This window comes from Nomascus leucogenys, chromosome 3 (assembly GCF_006542625.1).
Source record: "Nomascus leucogenys isolate Asia chromosome 3, Asia_NLE_v1, whole genome shotgun sequence".
Classification (NCBI taxonomy): Eukaryota; Metazoa; Chordata; class Mammalia; order Primates; family Hylobatidae; genus Nomascus; species Nomascus leucogenys.
Window position 1 is genome coordinate 14,609,010 of NC_044383.1, and position 23,075 is coordinate 14,632,084.

Below are 23,075 nucleotides of genomic sequence, written 5' to 3' on the forward strand. Positions count from 1 at the left end.
GCATGTGTTATTTGAAAACTGTTTAGTGCAATTACTGCTGCAGATTTTACTGAATTTGAAAATGATAGATGGCAAATCTTAATTTCCCAAGCTCTCCATCCCGGCAAGCAGTTTGTTAAAGACTAGCAGTGCAGCTAATCGCTGGTGCATAATGCCCACGAATACACGTTTTTCCTTTTTATATAACACATTATGCTAATCACCCTGTATTCCATTTTTCAATAAAAGGTCAGCAGAGCACTGTTTGTTCAGAATGTGCAATTTAAACTTCATGTCTGTCATTAGAGATAATCTAGGTTTGCTGTATCAAGTGGGGTTGTCATAGAAACCAGACCCGCAAGCTCTGTTTACGGCCTTTGGAGAATAAACACTTTGCATTTATTTCTCTGGAAAGGGAAAAAAAAAACCCCAAAATCATCGCACAATTAAGTAAGGTTTGAAAACAAAGCAGTCATAGCCCAGAAGAGAGAGCTGTATCATTCATCAAAAATCAATAACTGTCACACAGTTGGTATATGGGGCATTCAAGCAGGTGACTGACGGAAGTGATCAAATATTTCCCCTGGGAAAAACAAGCAGGGGAGAGAGGATGTGTTATTATGCCAAGTGAAGAATTAATTTAAGGATGCTAATGGGCTTTAAGCTATTATACCCTTGAAAAGTGTTTTGTGTAAATTGCATTGAGCACCTGATCAGGCTTTTTATGCCATGTGCTTGGACATTCATCTGTGAGTTCCATATAGCTCGGATGATTCCCATATTATGGTTTCTCTCATCTTGCTTCTGTCATCGATGAGGACTTTCCCTGGAAGCAGCTCAGGGGTCCTGGACTTCAGCATTTAAGATCCTGCCTGAGTAGCATGACTAAATTTATCAAATGCAAAATACAGGATGCCCGATTAAATTTGAATATTTTTTAGTGTAAGTATGTGCCAAATTTTACATGGGATATACTTATACTTGAAGTTAGCCATTGATTATCTGGAATTCTGATGTGCCCGAGCCCTGTATTTCCTCTGCCGCACTGTGCCTGAAGGGTCTGAGGAGATGGGAGGTAATTCTCTAACCTCTCCCGCCAGCCTCTGGCTTGTGCTTCCTTTAATAGGGGACTGAAGTGTGTGCACAGGATGTGTGTGCATGACTAATCCTGTTAAGTCACAGTGTAACTGTGGCTCTAATTTGCTGAAAGCACCCACAAAATCAAATTCAAAAAAGTTGCTCACTTGGAAATGGCCAAACACCCACTTGGCATGTCCACTGCATGGGGGAAAGCTTTTGTTTCTGGTTTTTGTTTTTTTTTTTTTCCCCACTGAAAGAGGGTTTGGACCTCCTTCTAGGGAAAGAACTCCCCATCCCCAGTTCTTTTGGGCAGTGGGCCAGAGGAAAGGCCTGAGGCTTATCTGTGTGGTGTGATGTTCAATCCAGAGCCAAAAAGGTGGGGTTCTGTGAACTTTGACCCTGGCTGAGGGCAACCTTACTATTGTAATCTCTACTGCAACACAACTCACAGAAATCTGGTAATTAGAAGAAGATGCATTCATTAGACAACTTTATTGGATTCAGGTTGATGGAGCTAGGTAAATACTGAGACACACATTCAATTCAACATATGGGAATTTAGCATTCAGGGCCGTGGGTCAAGTGTCTTGGGGGACCCAAAGGATGGTCAGTCCTCAAGGATGGCTTTGCCAGTTGGGAGAGTTGTGCACAGATGTTGTCTTAAAACCAGCAGACAGAGCCAAGGGCCGAGCAGAGGCAGAGACAAAATGCTATGGGAATGGAAAGCAAGAAGAGATGAATTTCATCTGGGGAGTCTGGGATGTCTTCTTGGAGGAGGGGGATTCTCAGCTGACCTTTGAGGTGTCTGTGAATTTAATCAGATTAGCTAACATTAGAAAAGCTGCCTGGAGGCTGACATGTTGGCCTGTCTGGAGTTGGACATAGCAGAAGCTTCCTTTCAGTTAAAATCAGAAAATCAGAGAAGTGGGGAAGTTCAACCCCATCCTGAGCAAGAAAGCAGAATGATTAAGAATGGACTCTGGGCCTGGCATGGTGGCTCACGCCTGTAATCCCAGCACTTTGGGAGGCTGAGGCGGGCAGATCACCTGAGGTCAGGAGTTCCAGACCAGCCTGGCCAACATGGCAAAAACCAATCTCTACTAAAAATACAAAAATTAGCTGGGCGTGGTGGCACATGCCTGTAATTCCAGTTACTTGGGAGGCTGAGACAGGAGAATCACTCGAACCTGGGAGGCGGAGGTTGCAGTGAGCCGAGATCACGCCACTGCACTCCAGCCTGGGTGGAAAAAAAAAAAAAAAAAAAAAAAAGAATGGGCTCTGGAGTTGAGGAGGCCTGGACTTGCATTTCAGTTGAGTGGCCCTGGGGAGCCATGCCACCTCTTTGTGCCTCAGTTTCCTCCCCTGTATAATGTGGATGTTGGTTGTATTTTGCCTCATAAAGTGGTTGTGAGAATTACAGAGATAATGTAATTTATTTCTTAACCCAGTACCTGGCATGCCCTAAGGGCTTGAAAAGTTGTGTCCTCATTATTTCTCTATTGCTTTAAATCCCTCAGATTCTGATCCTGCCTCCAAGCCTTTATCCAATGTGAGCTCGATGCCAGGAGTGCCTCTCCTTGCCAGCTGCCACCCCTGTCACTCCTGCCTTCTCTGTCTTGGCTTGTCTGCACCCCTGCAGCCTCTGCCCCACCCCTGAGCTGATCCTGGCAGGGGGCTGCGAGTCCTTGGACTTGCCCTCAGGTCTTAGCTCTTGTCACTGCTCCAGTTCCAGGTCCTAGATTCCGGCATGGACTACAGTGACCCCTTGCACAGCCTTGCCCTGTGCCCTGGGCCCTGTTCTTTGGCTGCTGGTTTGGCTCTGTGTTCTCTGCTAACCCCTTGTCTTCTCTCTCTTTGGGACTGGAGTCCTTCCTCAAGGAAGGATTAGAGCTGGATTTGCAGAGGGAGGGAGGGGGAAGGCCTTCCAGCTGGGAGGAGCAGTTGAGCAAAGGTAAACAGATACAAAAGCAGGTGGCAGGTTTGGGAAATGACAAGTAGTTAGAATGAGGGAATCCAAGATGCTTATGGAGGGAGATCCAGGGATAAGGCAGAGAGGCAGATAAGAGAGAAGGTTGGAGTGCAGTGGTGTGATCTCGGCTCACTGCCTCCCGGGTTCAAGTGATTCTCCTGCCTCAGCCCCCCGAGCAGCTGGGATTATAGGCGCCCACCACCACGCCTGGCTATTTTTTGTATTTTTAGTAAAGATGGGGTTTCACCATGTTGGCCAGGCTGGTCTTGAACTCCTGACCTTAGGTGATCTGACCGCCTTGGCCTCCCAAAGTGCTGGGATTATCGATGTGAGCCACTGTGCCCAGCCTCATACAGTTCTTATGAGGTTGTCAATCATGGTGACCCACACTCCTGGGACCCAGCATGTTCAACCAAACCTTGTGATCCTCTTGTTCAGCGTCTGGGCATGGGGTGCACGCAGAGCTAGTCGGTGCTTCCTGAGATTGCTATGTAGGCAAGGAGAGAAATTCTCTTTCCAATGACTTCACGAAATGTATCAGTTATTTGCTGCCACAATAATGCTGTGTAATGAGCAACCGCAGAACCTCAGTGACATACAACAATGAACATTTATTTAGCTCCCAAGTCTGTGTGGCTTGGTGGGGCTTGGCTGGGCTCACTCACATGGCTCAACATTGGCTGCATGTCTGCTGATCTGCGCTGGCTGTGGCTGGTTTGGCTGGAATAGCTCAGTGCAGCCCCACATGCACCATCCTCATTGCGCTAGCCCAGCATGTCCTGATGAAGCAAGTGGAAAGGCACAAGTGCTTTTTCTTTTCTTTTCTTTTTTTTCTTTTCTTTTCTTCTTTTCTTTTCCTCTCTCTCTCTCTCTCTTTCTTTCTCTCTTTCTCCCTTTCTCTCTTTCTTTCTTTCTTTTGAGATGGAGTCTTGCTCTGTCACCCAGGCTGGAGTGCAGTGGTGCGATCTCGGCTCACTGCAAGCTCCGCCTCCCGGGTCCACACCATTCTCCTGCCTCAGCCTCCTGAGTAGCTGGGACCACAGGTGCCCGCAACTACGCCTGGCTAATTTTTTGTATTTTCATAGAGACGAGGTTTCACTGTGTTAGCCAGGATGGTCTTGATCTCCTGACCACGTGATCCGCCCGCCTTGGCCTCCCAAAGTATTGGGATTACAGGCGTGAGCCACCAGGCCCAGCCCACACAAGTGCTTTTTCAAGGCTCTCTTACTAACATCTCATTGGCCAAAGAAAGTTACATGACCAAACGCAGACTCAAGGAATGAGGAAATAGACTCCATGTCCTCAGTAAGAGGAACTGCAAAGTCACATAGACAAGGCATGACTTTAGGAGGGTTGAAAGATTGGGAAGATGAAGGCAATTTACTCTGTCACACTATACTGAGCTAGGAGGATGTGATTCAAGGGCAGCTGCTGGCCATTTTGCCTCCCATAGGGAGAGAATGATACCAGAGAATGAAACCAGGCAAAAAGAGGATAAGCCAAGTAGTGGGGAACAAGCCAGAGACCTGATCCAGCTTTACCTGCAGTCTCACTCCCCTTGGGCTTCTATGAATTAGCAGGTTCACTTTTTGATTCAGCTTGGCGAATTGGGTTCTTGCCAGTTGCAATGGAAAGAAGCCTAACTATCATTGCTCTGATTGCCAGGCAAAGAAGTTTGGATGCTAAAAATGCTTGAGGAGAGAACCAGTATAATCTAACTCCCTGTTGGAGGAATATAATTGAGGGTAGAGTGAAAATTATGAAACCGTTGTAGTAATTCAAACACAAGAGTGATGAGACCCGAATTAGGAGGAGCAGGGCAGTGAAAGCAGAGAGAAGTTGACACAGGTAATGCTTTGCAGAGAGAGAATTAATGGGATTTGCTGGCTGGGTGTGAGGTATAATGAGAGAGTGTGAAATAAAATAGAAGTGGCCTTTCTCACCTGGAAGATGGGGTGGAAGTTCCGGTGGTTTGCTGGTGAACTGGTTTTCCCCAAAAACGGAGCCCCTGATTGTAGTGTTTGCCAATTTTTGTGGCATAAATATTGACACCATGGCAGGTTTCAAGGGACCAACAGTTTAGCAACCAGCAGGGAAAATTCCTGAATATTTCACAGTCGACTCTTGGGAGCCAGCACAACCTGCTCCAGCACACCAGTGGTCCAAAGTGGTGGCGATTTCACACAGTAAGGAAGGCAGCTGGATTTTGGATACCTTAAGTTGGAGTTGCCTGCAGGTCCTGCAAATGAAGATGTCCAGGGGATGTAGAAATATGGCTCCGGGACTCAGGAGAGGTTTAGTCTACACAGAGTTGTTGGGGAGGCAGCAGCATCATTTTTGGAGAAAATAATGATGAGAGAATGATGACATGGCATGAGTGTCCTTTGACTCTAACCGGGGTGAGGATGACTGGTCCTAATCTGCCTCACAGGTTGATTTTGCTGGCTCAAGTGGTATTACTAAAAATTAAAGTTCATTGCTCTATTACTTTCCTGGGGTTGTAAAAAATTACCATAAGCCAGATGGCTTGAAACAACAGAAATGTATTCTCTCATAGTTCTGGAGGCCAAACATCCAATAATCTGAAAGGAAGTTGTGGATTCCTTCTGATTCCAGCAGGGTTGGTTCCTTCTGGAAGCTCTGAGAGACCACCCCATGCCTCTCTCCTGACTTGTGGTGGCTGCTGGCATCCTCGGGGTCCTTGGCTTGTACATGCATTGATCTCATCTCGATCCTTAATTAGTTTAGCAAAGACTCTATTTCCAAATAAGGCCACTTTCCGAGTTTCCAAGTGGACATGAATTTTTGGAGGATACTGTTCAACCCGCTACAGTTGCTGGTGGTTACAACTTGATGGATTTCACAAAAAATAGAGATTCCTAACTTCTCTTGAACAACGCATCTGGCCCATGGGTCTGCAATCGTCTGGGGTGGAAAGGCAGCTGCCCCCTTTCCCTGGGTACTTTGCTCAGTTCTTCACCTGCCCAGCCCCTGCCTTAGTTCAGGTGGAGCCAAGTCCCGGGGCCTCTGAGAGGCTGGAATCCTCCTCCTGTTCTTTCATCTTCCCGATGTCTCCTTAGCAACAGACACTTATTTATTCTGTGCACAAGCCACTGTTTAACAGTATTTATTTCCAGAGTCAGAAATATTTGATTCCAATTAGGGACACCAAATTGAAACCCATGCAGCGTCAAAGATGCAGGTCAGGCAATAGTTGAGAGCCCTGTGACAGCGGAGAGGGAGGGAGAGCGCAGGCCCCTGGAGGGAAGCCGTGTGAGCCGTGCAACCACTGCCCTGATCCCTGTGTGCTCTTGGATTAGTAACTCAGTCTTAGCTGACCTCAGTTTCCTTCCTGTGCAATGGGTATAATAACAGTTCCTTTCAGGACTGTGAGGGCTTGAAATACTATGTGTAAAGTGGCTAGCATGGTCCTGTCATGTGGTAGAGATTTAGTAAGTGTATGGTGCACAAATGAGTGAGCTAGTGATTGGAACTTTGTTTCACTTCCAGCTGAAACAGGAGATACAGTTCAAATGCAAATAACATTCCCCATGCCACAAGGATGTAATCAGAAAAGAAGGTGATGCAATGTTTCCAGGTCTTCCCTGGCCCTGCTGTGGAATAAACTATGCATTTTTCAGTCAGAAGGAAATCTACTCTGAAATGAAGTAGTAATTCCAAATGTAGTAATAATGACAGACATAAAAATTTCAGATCCCAACAGATACGAAATTTATCTAATTAGGGAACAAAATAAGATATTTTTCAAGCATCTAGGATAGCATTTCTAATTGGATGTGTTCTAAAAGAAGTTAATAGATGCTCTATGAAAAAAAGGGTTCCTGGTTACATAAGTCAGGAAAATATTCAAGTATGAATGTTGTCTTTACTGTGGGACTTTTCATAGCCTTTATTATGTTAGTGTACAGTGTAATTTCCTAAGTGGAGATAGAACATGGAGTCTTTCTTTTTTTTTTTTGAGACGGAGTTTCCACTCTTGTTGCCCAGGCTGGAGTGCAATGGCACGATCTCGGCTCACTGCAACCTCCACCTCCCGCGTTCAAGCAATTCTCCTGCCTCAGCCTCTTGAGTAGCTGGTATTACAGGCATGCACCACCACACACGGCTAATTTTGTATTTTTAGTAGAGATGGGGTTTCTCCATGTTGGTCAGGCTGATCTCAAACTCCCGACCTCAGGTGATCCGCCCACCCAAAGTGCTGGGATTACAAGCGCGAGCCACCATGCCTGGCCACTGGAGTCTTTTACAAATATATTTGGCCATAACAACCCTCCCATGCCTCTTTTAGGGGGAACTAACATTGCATGAACACAGCACTGAGTAACACAGCATGACTGTTGATGAATATGGTCCCCCACCAAAAGCCAGACATTCTTTTAGGTTTCAGGGGGCTCTGATCCTGGATAAGATGTCAGACCGCTCAGACTTGTGATTTGGATTATTAAATGACAGGTTGATCAAGGCATTTGATATGGAAGGCAAGACAGTAGGCATTGCGCCTATCTGGGAGATGGCACCTAATTTAAGGCAACTGATGAGATTCCTGTAGGCAGCCTGGGGACTGCCTGGAGAGGAGGGGTTGGGAAAGCCCCAGGGAGGCGGAGCTGCCCATTCAGGCTCTCATCTCCCTCTGCTTCCAGGTCCTCCAGGGCCAAATCTGATCTGCAGAGGAGCTTCCATCACACCTTCCCAGGTACTTGAGCTCAGCTGGGCTCCTGGGGCCTAGGGCTGGGAGTTGCCTGTTCCTGGAGCCATCACCTTTAATCTCCTTACCTTTCTGCCACCAAAACCCACTGGCTAACTCTGCCCAGCAACCACCCTCCCACTCAGACCCAAGGACTCAGGCAAAACTCATCATCTTTTTTTTTTTTTTAGACGGAGTCTCGCTCTGTCGCGCAGGCTGGAGTAAGGTGGCGTTATCTCGGCTCATTGCAACCTCCTCCTCCTGGATTCAAGAGATTCTCCTGCCTCAGCTTTCCAAGTAGCTGGGACTACAGGTGTGTGCCACCATGCCCGGCTAATTTTTGTATTTTTAGTAGAGACAGGATTTCACCATGTTGGCCAGGCTAGCCTTGAACTCCTGACCTCAAGCGATCCACCTGCCTCAGCCTCCCAAAGTGCTTAGATTACAGGCATAAGCCACCGTGCCTGGCCCCCATCAGCTTTAAACCCCTTTACCTATAAGGCTCATACATCTTGGCAATTCAGTCACATGAGTCTCCCAGCTGCAAGGGAGGCAGTGTGGTAAGTCTTCTAGCTGGGTGTTCTTGAGCTCACCTGAACATCAGGCTCTCTTCTGAAGGAAGAAGGGGAGAATGGGGACAGGGTACTGAGAGGTCACCAGCAGTCTGCCACAGTGCCTCTTACTTTTTCACTGTATATTTTTGCATGTCATTGAAAATCTTCATAAATATATATATAAAATTTATTTATTTATTTATTTATTTATTTATTTATTTATTTATTGAGACAGAGTCTCGCTCTGTCTCCCAGGCTGGAGTGCAGTGGTGCGATCTCCACTCACTGCAACCTCCGCCTCCCAGGTTCACACCATTCTTCTGCCTCAGCCTCCTGAGTAGCTGGGACTATAGGCGCCCGCCATCATGTCCGGCTAATTTTTTGTATTTTTAGTAGAGATGGGGTTTCACCATGTTAGCCAGGATGGTCTCGATCTCCTAACCTTGTGATTCTCCCACCTTGGCTTCCCAAAGTGCTGGGATTACAGGCGTGAGCCACTGTGCCCAGCCCATGAATATTTTTAATGATGACATAAGATTCTGTCATAGCTATAAGTATATGTACCATAATTTACTTAGTCATTCATCTCTAGTGAATATTTAAATTGTTAACAGTTTTTCATTATTAACAATAAAGAACATTTCCTGGGCTTTGACCTCATTTTGGATTATTTCCTCAGGTTTTGTTCCTAGCAGTGAAACTACTGGTTTACATGAGCTGAAATATTAACATTTCTTGCTATACAATGCTGAATTCCTTTTCTAAAAGTAGATTCACCTCACTCTCTCCTGGATTAAGAAGAAATAGAGATTTAAAAAACATCATGGGCTGGGCGTGGTGGCTGATGCTTGTAATCCCAGCACTTTGGGAGGCCGAGGCAGGCAGATCACCTGAGATCAGGAGTTCGAGACCAGCCTGGCCAACATGGTGAAACTCTGTCTTTCTTAAAAATATAAAAATTAGTTGGGTGTGGTGGCACACACCTGTAATCCCAGCTACTCAGGAGGCTGAGGTAGGAGAATTGCTTAATCCTGGGAGGCAGAGGTTGCAATGAGCTGAGATTGCACCACTGCACTCCAGCCTGGGAGACAGAGCAAGACTCCATCTCAAAAAAACCAACTAACCAACCAATCAACCAATCAACCATCCAACCAAACAACATAACGTCATGTCTGCTTTCACTTTGATGGTGGTAGAATGGTTTATTGAAACAATCTCCTCGAGCCTCTTGGCTAACCAATGTTTGACCACTTGGCTGATGTCACGTGCTGTTGAGAGGATGGGGCCATGGGCATCGTAGCCCACAGATTGGGCACAGCACCACCCCTGCCATCTTATTGTTTCAGAGAAGATCTTCAGCCAAAGCTCTGTGCCTCATGTGATGAGGGTGATGCTGACTGTCTTGTCAATAGTAACATTTCTACCTTCTCAATATTTTCCTGCTTCTCTCTGTCACTGGATGCTTCCTTGAAGGCTCTGAGAATCAGAAAAGAGTCCTGCTTATCCAATTCTGAAGAGTTAACTTCATGGCTGTTCTAATGAGAACTCATGGACACAGGAAGGGGAACATCACACTCCGGGGACTGTTGTGGGGTGGGGGGAGGGGGAGGGACAGCATTAGGAGATACACCTAATGCTAAATGACGAGTTAATGGGTGCAGGAAATCAACATGGCACATGGATACATATGTAACAAACCTGCACATTGTGCACATCTACGCTAAAACCCTAAAGTACAATTAAAAAAAAAAATAAAAAAGAAATAAAAAAAAAAATAAAAAAAAAACCGTAGCCATCCTAATGGATATGAAAAAAAAAAAAAAAAAAAAAGAAGTCATGGAGATTAGAAGTGTGGCCTTTAGAAATCAGTGAACCTGGGGTTCAAGGCCCAGCACTACTATTCACGACTGTGTCATCATGACTAAATTAATCAACTTTATATAAAATGGAAATAATAGTTACTTTTTGAGATAGGTGGTTGAGATGATTAACTGATAAAACTCAAAAGTTGTCACATAGTAAGTGGTCAATTTGCACTAATCTCTTTTTTCTCATCCCATAGCAGCTAATTCAAACTCATATAAACGTTTTGCCTAAACTACTAGGACATTCATTCACTCCTCCCACCCCCTGCACAGAATCCAAATCTATTTGTATACCATTACCAATGTAAGTTTCAGACAACTTTCATAAGATTATTTTTTGATCAAAATGCCTTTCATAGATTTCCATTGCTTATGAAAAAAGGTCTAAATTTCTTAGCCTTGTATTGTACTTCTTATTACTGTTTTATTTCCCACTTTTATTCTATACTTTCATTCATATGTTTAGTTCTACAAACAGGCTCTACTATTTCTTTCTAGTAGTTTCTTATATTATTCCTTTCAATTAAAATGATCTTGTTAACAAAAAAAAAAAAAAAAAAAAAAAAAAAAAAAAAAAAAAAAACTTCATGGCTGTTCTTACTATCTTACTTTTCTATCATCAGTTGCCTTGGTGATGTCACCAACCTTTTTTGGAGTAGAAGTAGGAGGTACAATCTTTGGAGCCAGGACAAACATGGGATCAATTCCCTATGAATGGCAGCAGCAGCTGGTGTCAAATTAACCTGGATATGGGCCGACTTCTATGAACTGAAAGTTTGTGTCCCCCAGAATTTGTTGAATTTATGTTGAAACCATAATCTCTAATGTGATGGTATTTGGAGATGAAGTCTTTGGAAGGTCACTGGGTCATAAGGGTACAGTCCTTATGATGGGATCAGTGACTTTATAAGAAGAGATAGGACAGAACCCCCCCATCACCCCTGCCACGTGAAGACATAACCAGGAACCGAATCTGCTGGTGCTTTGATCTTGGACTTCCCAGCCTCCAGAACTGTGAGGAATAAATGTTTGTTGTTTAAGCCACCCATTCTGTGGCAATTTGTTATAGTATCCTGACCTGACTAACACAGATCACCAAAGAAAGTTGAAACTTTGCCTTCTGTGAGGCTAAAGAGGAGAGCTCTCTGTGTTTTCTTTTTTTGTAAAAAAGGATATTTTATTTGAAAACAGTTTAAGATAATACAGACAAATTTCAAATGTAGTATAGAGAGTTCTCATATACTTTACACCCAGTTTTCCCTGTTACAAACGTCTTACATTAGGATGGTACATTTGTCACAATTAATGATCAAATATTAGTATGTTATTGTTAACTAAAGCTCATACTTTATTCAGATCTCCTTAGTTTTTTCTTGATACCTTTTTTCTGTTCCGAGATCCCATATAGGATCCTATGTTACATTAGTTGTCATATATCCTTAGCCTCCTCTTGGATATGATAATTTCTCAGATTTTTCCTTTTTTTGATGAGCTTTACAGTTTTGAGGAACACTGGTCAGATATTTTGTAGACTGTCTCTCAACTGGGAATTGTCTATTTTTTTCATAATTAGACTGAGGTTATGCATTTTTGGGAAGAAGACCACAGAGATAAACTATTGTTCTCACTATATCAAGGGTACATGCTATCAGCATGATGTTGACCTTGATCACTTGGTTGAGGTTCTATTTGTCAGATTTCTCCACCATAAGGTTACTTTTTCCTCCTCCTTTCTATACATACTCTTTGGATAGAAGTCACTATGTACAGCCCATGCTTAAGGAGTGGAGCATTATACTCCACTTCCTTGAGGGCAAGTATCTACATAAATTATTTGGAATTGTTCTGCACAGAATATTTGCCTACTTTCCCCTATTTATTCATTCATTTGCTCATTTGTTTATGTCAGTATGAACTCATATGTTTTTAGGCACAAATTCTACATACATATTTTTATAACAGTTTTATTGAAATATAATTTGCATACCATGGCCAGATGCAGTGGCTCACGCCTGTAGTCTCAGCACTTCGGGAGGCCGAGGTGGGTAGATTGTCTGAGCTCAGGAGTTCTAGTCCAACCTGGGCAACATGGCAAAACCCGATCTCTACAAAAAGTACAAAAATTAGCCAGGCATGGTGGTGCATACCTGTGGTCCCAGCTACTTGGAGGGCTAAGGTGGGAGGATCCTTTGAGCCAGGGAGGTCAAGGCTGCAGTAAGCTGAGATTTTGCCACTACACTTCAGCCTAAGTAACACAGTGAGACCCCACATCTAAATAATAATAATAACAATAATAATTTGCCTACTATACAGCTTACCCATTTAAAGTTTACAATTCACTCGTATTTAGCATATTCATGGAGTTGCACAACCATCACCGCAATGAATTTTGGAATATTATCATTACCCTGAAGAGACTGCTCATGAGCAGTCACTCCCCATTTCCTCCTCATCTCACCAGCCTTAGGCAACCACGGATCTACTTTCTGTTTCAATAGAGTTGCCTACTTTGCACATTTCGTATGATACATACAGTATGTGGTCTTTTGTGATTGGCTTCTTTCATTAAGCATAATGTTTTTAAGGTTCATCCAAATTGTAGCATGTATCACTACTTCATTTCCTTTTATTGCCAAATATCCCGTTAAATCGGTATACCACATTTTATCTATTCATCAGTTGATAGATATTTGTATTGTTGCCACTTTTTGGCTATTTTGAATAATACTGCTATGAATTACCATGTACAAGGTTTTGTGTGGACATATGCTTTTAATTTCTCTTGAATATATACCTAGGAGTGGAATTGCCAAGTATATGCTCGGCATGGTCATAGTCTTATGACTCTATGCTTAACTTTTTGAGAAACTGCCAGACTAACTTCCAAAGTGATTGCACCATTTGCATTCTCACTAGCAGTGTATAAAGACTGTAATTTCTCCACATCCTCACCCACACTTGTTATTTTCTGTTTTTTTTTTTAGTAGCCATCCTAATGGGTATGAGATGATATTTCATTATGGTTTTGATTTGCATTTTCTTGATCACTTAAGATGTTATCTTTTCATTTGCTTATTGGCCACTTGGATATCTCTGAAGAAATGTCTGTTCAAATCTTTTGCCTATTTCTAGTTGGGTTACTTGTCTTTTTATTATTGAATTGTAGAAGTTCTTTATATATTTTGGATACAAATACCTTATCAGAGATATGATTCAAAAGTATCTGTTCCTACTCTGTGAGCTATCTTCTCACTTTCTTGATGGTATGCTTTAAAACACAAAAGTTTAAAACTTTGATGAAGCCCAGTTTACTTATTTTTTCTTTTGTAGCTTGTGCTTTTGATGTCAAACTCAAGAAATCATTGTGTAATCCAAGGTTCTGAAGATTTATGCCCATGTCTTCTCCTACGATCTTTATAATTTTAGCATTTACACTTAGGTCTTTAATCCATTTTGAGTTCATTTTTGTATGTGGGTTGGGGTAGGGGTCCAACTTCATTCTTTTTTACATGGATATGCAGTTGTCCCAGCAGTATTTGTTGAAGAGACTATTCTTTCCCCATGGAATAGTCTTGATCAAAGATCAACTGACCATAAACATGGGGATTTATTTCTGAGCTTTTAATTCTATTTCATTGATCTGGATGTCTGTTCTTATGCCAGTACTACACTGTCTTGGTTACTGTAGCTTTGCTTTAAGTTTTGAAATCAGGAGGTGTGAATCTTTCAAATGCATTATTTGTTATTTTTCAAAGTTATTTTGGCTATTTAGATATTTTCCATATGAATTTTAGGATCAGCTTGTCAATTTCTGCAAAGAAGTCAGCTGAGATTTTGATAAAGATTGTGTTAAATCTGTAGATAACTTTGGGGAATATTGTCATCTGAACAATAATAAGTCTGATTCACAAACATAGGATGTTTTTCCATACAAATTATATTTTAATTAAAATACGCTTTCATACTAAATAAATAATAGTATGCAAAGCAGTATATAGTTCAGTGTCCAATGATTGTTTCCATTGACATGATATCCAAAACAGCTTTCTTTGATATGAATTGAGAATGTAGCATGTCATGTCACTATAATTATGAACATCTGCTTATTTTTTTTGAGACAGAGTCTTGCTCTGTCACCCAGTCTGGAGTGCAGTGGCTCGATCTCGGCTCACTGCAAGCTCCGCCTCCCAGGTTCAAGTGATTCTCCTGCCTCAGCCTCCCGAGTAGCTGGGACTACAGGCGCGTGCCACCATGCCTGGCTAATTTTGGTATTTTTAGTAGAGACGGAGTTTCACCATGTTGGCCAGACTTGTCTCGAACTCCTGACCTTGGTCTGCTGAGATTACCGGTGTGAGCCACTGTGCCTGGCCCATCTGTCTATTTATCCCTTGATACCATCTTAGGCTGGGAAATATCACAAAAAGAGCATATGACAACATCTGTATATTCTTGGACTTTACTTGTATCATTGAAAATGACGTAACATAAAAGTTAGAAGTTATCTTTTGTGTCAAGATTCTTCATGGAAATAGGGAGTCAAAGAAGCTAAGATAGTTCCTTATGTCCTGAAAATACATGGTCTGTCTCTTTCGTCTGAGTAAAAGTTCAACTGAAAAAATCTGGATCTTTACCAAAATTGGATTTTCTCTAATATAGGAGTATTGTCTTGAGCCATTCTACAAGATTGCTTGTTGCGTCAGACAAAAAACCTTGGTAAAGCAATATGCTCTTGAAATTCTTAAGCTGTTTTTTGCCTCGGAGGAAAACTTAAAAATGAAAGCAAATGCCTCTGTCAAATGTTCTCATCCATCCCAGAATCACTAAACTCTACTGCAATGTTTGAAGCAGATCATGGAGAAACTACCATTTCCCTTCATTGGAATGAAAGTATTGACAGCCCTTAGCTGAGCAAACTCTTGGTTTCCATTTGTTATTTGCACAAGGGCAGCATCAGATTTTATTTTTTGAGCCCTTTTGGAAAGTGCAAAGACCTTCTATGGTTTTGTTTTATTATATATATTTTTATTTTGAGACAATTGTATATTCACTTGTAAGAATTGATACAGCCTGATCTCACATATCCTTTATCCAGTTTCCCCAGACAGTAACATCTTGTAAAACTATAGTTTTACATTACCAGGATATTAACATTAATACAGTCAAGATACAGAACATTTCCATCCCCACAAGGATCCCTCATGTGCCCTTTTATAATCACATCTGCTTCCCTCTTGTCTCCACCCCTCCCTTGACCCCTAGCAGCCACTAATCTGTTCTCCATTTATGTACATTTTTTCATTTTAAGAATGTTATATAAATGGAACCATATAGTATATAACCTTTGAGATTGGTTTTTTTCAACTAAAATAGTTCTCTGGAGATTCATCCATGCTGTTGTGTATATCAATGGTTTATTCCTTTTTATTACTAATTAGTATTCCATGGTATGCATCACAGTTTATTTACCTGTATATCCATTGGAGGAAATCTGGGTTGTTTCCAACTTTTAGCTATTATAAATAAAGCTGCTATAAACCTTCATGTATGGTGGTGTGAACATAAGTCTTTCTCTGGGATAAATGTCCAGGAGTGCAATTGCTAGGTCTTATGGTAATTGCATGTTTAGTTTTAAAAATAAACCATAATGGTGTTTTCCAGAGTGACTCTGCCATTTTATATTGACAGCAACAATGTATGAATGATCCAGTTTCTCTGCATCCTTGTAAGCATTTGGTGTTGTCACTATTTTTTATCGTAGCCATTTGATATGTCCTAGTGATATCTCATCATAATTTCAATTTGCCTTTCCATAATGTCTAATGATGTTGAATATCTTTTCATGTGCTTGTTTGCCATTGTGTATCCTCTTAGTGAAATGTCTGTTTATATCTTTTGCTCATTTTCTAATTGGATTTTTTTCACCCTTGGTTCTTTGTATCTTCTAGATGCTACTAGATCCTACTCTTTAGCTTGTATTTTTTTTTCTCTTAACAGGATATTTTTGCAGAGCAGAAGTTTTTAATTTTGATGAACTCCAACCTATCAATTTTTCCTATTAGTGTTAAACCTGAGAACTATTTGCCTCCTCCTAAATACTGAAGATTTTGTTTTTTCTTAAAAGTTTTATAGTTTTTATATTTTATGCTTAAGTCCATAATCCATTTTGAGTTAATTTTTATATAAGATGCGAGACTTATCTTGAGGTTCTCCTTAACAACCCCCCCTTTTTTTTTACCTATGGGTGTACAACTGTTTTAGCATGATTTGCTTAAAAGACTGTCTTTCCTCCATTAAATTGCTTTTGCACTTTTGTAAAAAATCAGCTGGACATTCTTGTGTGAGTCTATTTCTGAGTTTTCTATTATATCGCATTGATCTATGCATCTATTTATCCACCAACAAACACAGTCTTGATTATAGTAGCTTTGTTCTTTTTCAAAACTGTTTTTAGCTCTTCTAGTTCCTTTGCTTTTCCGTATAGATTTTATAATAACCTTGTCTATGTCTATAAAATTCTTGCTAGGGTTTAGAAAGGAAACTGTACATAAATTTGAGGAGAATTGACATCTTTATTGTGTAGTTTTCCAATCCATTTACATAGTATATCTCTCCATTTATTTAGACATCCTTAGATTTCTTTCATCAGTATTTTGTAGTTTTCAGTATGGAAGTTCTGTTTATGTTTTGTTAAATTTACACTGAAGTATTTTACTTTCTGAGCAATTTTAAATGGTACTGTATTTTAAATTTCCAGGTCTACATGTTTATTGCTAATATATAGAAATACACTTGATTCCTGTATGTTTATCTCATGTCCAGTAACACTGCTGGCCTCATTTATTAGTTCTAGGAATTTTTCGTAGATTTGTTTGGAATCTGTTTAGACAATCACACCTGCAAATAGAGACAGTTCTAGATCCTTTTCCCTCTGTATGCCTTTTGTTTCCTTTTTGTTTTGTTTTGTTTTGTTGCACTGGCTAGAACTTCTTGCATTATGTTGAATAAAAGTTGTGAGAGTGAATACCTTTGCTTTGTTCCCAGTCTTAGTGAGAAAGCATCCAGTCTCTCACCATTAAGTATAATGTTAGCTGTAGGTTTTTGTAGGTGTTTTTAGCAAGCAGGAGAAGTTCCCACTATTCCTATCTTTCTGAGAGTTTTTATCATGAATGCATTTTGAATTTTGCAAAATGCATTTTTTTGCATCATTTGATAAGATCATATGATGTTCTTCTTTAGCCTGTTATGATGGTGAATTAGATTGATTGATTGATTTTAGAATATTGAATCAGCCTCATATCCATGGAACAAATCACACTTGATCATGAAGTATAATTCTTTTTATATATTGCTGAGTTCTATTTGCCAATATTTTGTTAAAAATTTTTGTGTCTATATTCATAAGGGATATTGGTCTGTGGTTTTCTTTTTTGGTACTGTCTTTGTTCTTGTATCAAGGTAATAATAGTTTCATAAAATGAGTTGGAAAGTGTTCTTTCTTCTTGTATTTTCTTGAAGAGATTGTATAGAATCAGTGTCAGTTCCTCTTTTTTTTTTTTTTTTTTTTTTGAGACGGAGTCTCGCTCTGTCGCCCAGGCTAGAGTGCAGTGGCACAATCTTGGCTCATTGCAAGCTCCGCCTCCCGGGTTCACGCCATTCTCCTGCCTCAGCCTCTCCGAGTAGCTGGGACTACAGGCGCCCGCCACCGCGACTGCTAGTTTTTTTGTATTTTTAGTAGAGACGGGGTTTCACCGTGGTCTCGATCTCCTGACCTCGTGATCCGCCCGCCTCGGCCTCCCAAAGTGCTGGGATTACAAGCGTGAGCCACCGCGCCCGGCCTCTCTTTAATAATTTTGTAGAATTCTCCAGTGAAATCATCGGTTCTAGATAGCTCTGTTTTTTTTTTGTTGTTGTTGTTGGGGTGGGAGTGGTGATTTAAAATTATACATTAATTTTCCCTAATAGTTAGAGGGCTATTCACTCATCTGCTTCATATTGGATGGGTTGTGGTAGTTTGTGGTTTTTGAAGAAGTGGCCCATTTCATTTAAGTTGTTAAGTTTATGTGTTTAGAGTTGTTCTTAGCATTCCCTTTTTATTCTTTTGATGTCTTCAGGGTCTGTAGTGATGTCCCCTCTTTCATTCCTGACACTGATAATTTGTGCCTTCTCCCTTTTCTTTGTCAGTCTTGTCAGTGGTTTGTTAACTCTATTGATTTTTTTTTCAAAGAATTAGCTCTTTGTTTTATTGTTTTTTTCATTGTTTTCCTGTTCTCAATTTTATTGATTTTTTTCTCTTAGCTTTATTATTTCCTCCATTCTGCTTGCTTTGTGTTAATTTTGCTCTTTTTTAACCTGGGTTATTGAGGTGGGAGTTTAGATTATTTATTTGAGAACTTTCCTCTTTTCTAACGTATGCATTTAGTACTATAAATTTCCTTCTCAACACAGCTGTGTCCCACAAATTTCGTTTCTATTTTTTTTTTTTTGAGATGGGGTCTTACTGTGTTGCCCAGGCTGGTCTCAAACTCCTGGGCTCAAGTGATCCTTCCACCTTGGCCTCTCAAAGTGCTGAGATTACAGGTGTGAGTTCCCATGCCTGGCCACAAATTTTGATATGCTGTATCTTCATTTTCATTACATTCAATCTATTTGTTTATTTTTCTTGAGGCTTCCTCTTCAACCCGTGAGTTATTTAGAAGCATATTGTTTAGTTTTCAATTGTTTAGATATTTTGTTGTAATCTTTTTTTGCTAGTGATTTCTAGTTTGGTTCTATTGTGGTTGGAGAACATGCCCTGGATGGATTTCAATTCTTTTAAATTTGTTGAGGTTTGTTTTATGGCCGAAAATATGGGCTACTTTGGTATATGTTCTGTGAGTATTTGAAAAGAATATATATTCTGCTATTTTATGTGGAGGCTTCTATAAATGTCAATTAGATCCTGTTGTTGAGTTAATCTATAACCTTGCTGATTTTCTATTTAGTTGTTTTATCAGTTGTTGAGAGAGGGGTGTTAAAGTCTGTGATTAAAATTGTGGATTTGCACAGCCCAAACTGCAAGTTGCTTACTGTTTCAAATCCAGTGGATATCTTGACCTACGTGGCTTGGAAGATAAATGGCCTTCCCAAAAACTGTATTATTAGAAGTGGTTGCAATCTGGATTCAGCCCGATTCCATTACCTGATGGGGAAAGACTGGGAGTTCACCTATTAAGCTGTCATGGGTGGGTCCTTGGGGAACATGGAGATTCCAGTGTGCATGTATGGAGTGGAGTGAATGTTGCTGGTGCCTTCCTGAAGACTCTGCACCCAGATTTAGGCACTGATACAGATAAGAAACAGTGGAAAGAGGTTCACAAGCAGGTGGTTGAGAATGCTTACGAGGCGATCAAACTCAAAGGCTACACATCCTGGGCCATTGGACTCTGTAGCAGATTTGGTAGAGAGTATAATGAAGAATCCTAGACGGGTGCACCCAATTTCCACCATGATTAAGGGTCTCTATGGAATAAAGGATGATGTCTTCCTTAGTGTTCCTTGCATTTTGGGACAGAATGGAATCTCAGACCTTGTGAAGGTGACTCTGACTCCTGAGGAAGAGGCTCGTTTGAAGAAGAGTGCAGATACACTTTGGGGGATCCAAAAAGAGCTGCAATTTTAAAGTCTTCTGATGTCATAGCATTTCACTGTCTATGCTACAACAGGATTTTAGTTGGAGGTTGTGCGTGTTGTCCTTTTTATCTGATCTGTGATTAAAGCAGTAATATTTTAAGATGGACTGGGAAAAACATCAATTCCTGAAGTTAGAAATAGAAATGGTTTGTAAAATCCACAGCTATATCCTGATGCTGGATGATACTAATCTTGTGTAGTCCTAAACTGGTTTGTGTGAAATAGTTCTGCCACCTCTGAGGCACCACTGCCAATGCTGTACATGCAGCATTGAGCCAGGTGGATGTTTACCATGTGATATATAACTTCCTGGCTCCTTCACTGAACATGCTCAGTCCAACATTTTTTCCCAGTCAGTCACATCCTGGGATCTAGTGTACAAATCCAATATTGCATGTCTTGTGCATAAATGTTCCAAAGGATCTTATTTTGTGAACTATATATATCAGTAGCGCACATTACCATATAATGTAAAAAGATCTACATATAAACAATGCAACCAACTATCCAAGTGTTATACCAACTAAAACCCCCAATAAACCTTGAACAGTGAAAAAAATTGTGGATTTACCTATTTTTCCTTCCAGTTTATCAGGTTTTTATTTTTATTTATTTATTTATTTATTTTTTTTGTTTATCAGGTTTTTAAAATTAAAGTTTTTTGAGATAGGGTTCTGCTGTGTTGCCCAGGCTGGTCTCAAACTCCTGGGCTCAAGTGATCTGCCTGCCTTGGCCTCCCAAAGTACTGGGATTACAGGCATGAGCCATCATGCCCAGCCTAATTTATCAGTTTTTGCTTCACATATTTTGCAGTCTGTTGTTTGGTGCACACAATTTAGGATTGCTATGTCTTCTTGGTCATCATATAATATTCCTTTCTGTTTCTGCTAATTTTGTTGGATCCAAAGTCTACTTTATCTCATAGTAATGTAGTTACCCTTACTTTCTTTTGACTAATGTTTTCATGATATATTTTTTCCATCCTTTTCTTTTAATCTGCCTATATTTTTATATTTGAAGTGATTTTTATGTAGACAGCACATTGTTGGGTAATGTTTTTAATCTACCTTACCAATCTCTGTCTTTTAATTGGTATATTTAGATCATTTATATTTAATGTGCTTACTTATTTGTTATGGCTAAGACTGTTATTTTATTTTTTAATTTTCTGGGGTTATTTTCTTTTTTGTTTCTCTGTTTTCTTGTTTCAGCCTTCCTGTGAGTTACTTGAACATTCTTTAGAATTCCACTATAGATACTTACTTATCTATAGTGTTGAGTGTATCTCTTTGTTTAGCATTTTTAGTTGTTGCTGTAGGTATTACATTACACAAACATAACTTATCATAATCTATTGGTATTGTTCCTTTACCAGTTTTAGGTAAGAAAACCTCACTTCCCTCTATGTTTGTTTTTTACCCTTTCTCATTTATAATACATCTGCCTTAAATTTTTCTTCCACATGCATTTAGAAACACATCAGAAATGGTTATAACTTTTTCTTTAATCTCCAAAAGGAATTTAGATAACTCAAGAGAAGGAAAATCCATTGTATTTCTCATGTTTTTGCTTATCATTTCCTTCCCTCCTTCCCAATGCTCTAAGGCTTCTTCTTTTCTTGTTTACTTTTTCTTCTTTTTCAAGAATGGTTAATGTTCTTTAACTATTCATTTAGTATAGGTCTGCTGGGGACAAATTATCTTAGTTTTCCTTTATCTGAGAATGTCTTGATTTCCCCTTTATTCTGGAAGAATATTTTTGCTGGGTATGAGATTCTGGGTTAACAATTTTCTCTTTCACCACCTGAAAAATATTATGCCACTTCCTTCTGGTCTCCATGGTTTCTGATGAGAAACCCACTCTCATTCTAATTGTTTCCTCCCTAAAGGTAAGATGTCATTTATCTCTGGCTGCTTTCGAGATTTTTTTCTTTGTCTGTAGTTTTGAGAAGTTTAATTATGACATATCTTCATGTGGATTTCTTTGGGCTTATTCTGTTTGGAGTTCACTCAGCTTCTTAGATCTGTAGGTTTATGCCTCTTGCTAAATTTGGAAAGCTTTCGTCTATTATTTCTTTGAGTACTTTTTTAGCTCCCTGTCTTTTCTCCTCAGGGACTCTGATGACATAAATGTTAGACCTTTTATTTATAGTACCACAAGTCCCTGAGGCTCTGTTCCTTCTTTTAAAAAATTATATTTTCATTGTTAAAGTTGGGTATTTTCTATTGTTCTATTATCCAGTTCACAGATTCTTTCCTCTGTTTGCTCCATTCTGCTATTGATCCCAACCATTGAGCTTTTAATTTCAGTTATTGTATTTTTTAGTTCTAAGGTTTTTGTTTGGTTCTCCTTTATACATTCTGGTTATTTGCTGAGACTTTGTTTCTCCTTTCCCCCCCCAGCTTTATTGAGGCATAATTAACAAATAAAAATTATTTATTTGTATATAATGTGATGTTTTGATATATGTATACATTGTGAAATGATAATCACCATCAGAGACTTACTAGTTTTTTTACTTGCTTCAAGCACATTTGTAGTTTCTTGCTTATGCATTTTTATCATGGCTACTTTAACAAATTTTAAACATAATTCTAATATCTCTGTCATCTTGGTGTTGGCATCTTTTGACTCTTTTTTTTTTTTTGATAGGGTCTTGCTCTGTCACCTGGGCTGGAGTGCAGTGGTGCAATCATGGCTCACTGCAGCCTTGACCTCCTGGGCTTAAGTAGTTCTCCTGCTGCAGCCTCCCAAGTAGCTGGGACTATAGACACGTGCTCCCATACCCAGCTAATTAAAAAATTTTTTTTGTAGAAATGGAGCCTTACTTTGTGACCCAGGCTGGTCTTGAACTCCTAGACCCAAGCAGTCCTCTCACTTTAGCCTCCCAAAGTGCTGGGATTAGAGGCATGAGCCACTGTGCCCAGCCTTGACTGTCTTTTATTTTATTTAATTAATTTTATTTTTTGAGATGAAGTCCTTGCCTTCCTGTGTCACCAGGGCTGGAGAGTGCAGGCGGGCGGCCAATCTCGGCCTCCACTGGCAACCCTCTGCCCTCCCTGGGTTCAAGTGATTCTCCTGCCTCAGCCTCCCGAGTAGCTGAGACTACAGGTGCCCGCCACCACGCCCAGCTAATTTTTGTATTTTTAGTAGAGGTGGGGTTTCACCACGTTGGCCAGGATGGTCTCGATCTCTTGACCTCATGAGCTGCCCACCTCAGCCTCCCAAAGTGTTAGGATTACAGGCGTGAGCCA

The 23,075-nt window shown here is 40.4% G+C and overlaps 1 pseudogene; it reads left to right on the forward strand.

Moving 5' to 3' along the window:
* The window catches only part of LOC105739497, a 36,816-nt pseudogene extending 17,006 nt beyond the window's left edge, over window positions 1-19,810 (forward strand).
* The last annotated feature ends 3,265 nt before the right edge of the window (window positions 19,811-23,075 follow it).